A 2,308-nucleotide genomic window follows, 5' to 3' on the forward strand; every position below is an offset into this window, starting at 1 on the left:
GGCTGCGGCTGCTGTATCCTTCCTTTTCTGTGGCCAGAAAGACGGACAGTTTTTTCTCAGATACAGGGGGCACAATTCTCCCATCGGGAGACTAGGTCCCAACGCCGGAGTGAAAACCAGAGTGTTTCACTCCGGTGTCGGAGGCCGCTCCCAGCCCCCTATTCTCCCGCCCCTGGGGGGCTAGGAGCGGTGCCGCATCATTTACGCACGCCGGGCCTTGGCACCGCGTAAATGACATCATCCGCGCATGCGTGGGTTGGCCGGCGCCAACCCATGCATGCGTGGTTGCCCTCCTCCCCGCGGCTGCCCCACAAGAAGATGTCGGATGGATCTTGCGGGGCGGCGGAGGAAAGGAGGTCCTCCTTCGGAGAGGCCGGCCCTCCGATGGGTGGGCACTGATCGTGGGCCAGACCCCTTTTGAGGCCACCCCACAGGCCGACCAGGTGTGGGTGGCGCCGGCGGGAACCTGTCGTGTTGGGCAGCCGCTCGGCCTATCCGGGCCAGAGAATTGCCGCTCGCTCGTTACAAACGGTAAACGCCGATTCTCCCAGCGGCCAGCCGTGATTCACGCCGCGCCGGTTTTGGGGGGCGGGTGGGAGAATCACGTGCGGGTGCCGGGGCAGCGTGGTGGGACTCGCGCGGCGTGATGGGATTCTTCCACCCAGCGTGGGAGGGGAGAATTCCGCCCCTGGGTCGTGGAACACCGGGCTCAGGGGATGTATGAGTTCAGAAGGCACTCCTGTTTGAAGCAAGAAGACACTGTGGGACCTGATGCGTGACATTGATCCAAAAGGAGCACCTGATGATGTCGTTGAAGAAATGCTTTTGCAGCTTGCTGATTTCTGCTGCTGGTGTGGTGAGTGCTGCATTTAACTGGTACTTAACTGCGGGTTAAGTACGCTGGAAGTCAAGGATGTTCAACTACACCTTGAGTGGAAAATGTGGATGCTGGGATTTGGATCTGGCGAGATTGGGCCGTGTGGGAGGGCCTGCACAGCTGGAGCTGCTGGACGGAAAATGACACCGATACGTGGAATAAGTTACACATTGATGGACAGAGCATTTCTATGACAGAGTTCTGGAAATGAAAGCACATTTTCAGGCTTATCCTTCATTTCTGTTGAGGAACCTACGAGGGGCGATACCGTGTGTTTGTTGTTTTGTGAAAATTTTGGTGACATTTTCTTGTTGTTTCATGGTTAGTGGGATATGTGAAATATTACGTAGTTGACTTTCAAATCTTTGTTACTGTTGACCATTTAATAAACAACATTTTCTCAAGTGGCTTCTCTTTGGTACACGTGTCATGTCTCAAACAATGATTATTGCGTTGCATTTCAATCAAACTTTGAAGCCTGATAATAGAATCATAGAATCCCTACAGTGCAGAAGGTGGCCATTCGGCCCATCCAGTCTGCACCGACCCTTCGCAAGAGCACCATGCCTGGCCCAATCACCTGTCCTATCTCCGTAACCCACGCAGCCTTTGGACACTAAGGGGTACTTTAACATGGCCAATCTACATAACCTGCACATCTTTGCACTTTGTAGGAGGAAACAGGAGCACCCAGGAAAACCATGCACACAGGGAGAATGAGTAAACTCCACACAGATAGCCACCCAAGGTTGGAATCGAACCCGGGCCCCTGGCGCTGTGAAGCAACAGTGATAACCACTGTGCCACCATGCCTACTTTGCCTCATGTCGGGGAGAGGGAAAGATAGCAAGGGGCTGGGCAAAGGTGGAGCCAAGCAGCACAGCAAAGTGCTCCATGATAACATCCAGGGTATCACATAGCTGGCCATTCACTGCCTGACTCACCGAGGGGCTGTAAGATCATCTCTGGGCTGATTTACGAGGAGGTCTGGGGGGGCTTGAAAGTTTTTCTGTAAAATATCATCAGGGACCCGGTGGCCTACACTGAACATGCCAAGCGCAAAATGGTGACGGCCATTGATATAGTGCACACGCTGAAGCACCAAGAACAGACCCTGTATGGCTACGGTGGTTGACTATAGTTTTAAAAAAGTTTACCTGATCTCGAGAAGCATCAGTACTGTGGTAGGCTATATTAGGGGTATTGTGGTACCTAGGTGGGATGTACCTTATACTGTAGTATGAGTGGTGGAACCTGCCTGCTGGTTCCGCCCAGCAGGTGGAGTATAAGAGTCTGTGTTTCACCCACAGCAGCATTCTGTACCGGAGCTGCTGGGGTAACTACTTGTTCATTAAAGCCACCAATTGGACTACAATCTCGCTTCAGTAGTGATTGATCGTGCATCAAGCACTATATAGGCAGCAGCCACCT

General features: G+C 53.0%; 1 pseudogene; it reads left to right on the forward strand.

Moving 5' to 3' along the window:
* Positions 1 to 1,701: 1,701 nt before the first annotated feature.
* LOC140425769 (histone H4 type VIII-like) lies at positions 1,702 to 2,012 on the forward strand (annotated as a pseudogene).
* Positions 2,013 to 2,308: the final 296 nt, after the last annotated feature.

Source organism: Scyliorhinus torazame, chromosome 6 (genome assembly GCF_047496885.1).
Source record: "Scyliorhinus torazame isolate Kashiwa2021f chromosome 6, sScyTor2.1, whole genome shotgun sequence".
Classification (NCBI taxonomy): Eukaryota; Metazoa; Chordata; class Chondrichthyes; order Carcharhiniformes; family Scyliorhinidae; genus Scyliorhinus; species Scyliorhinus torazame.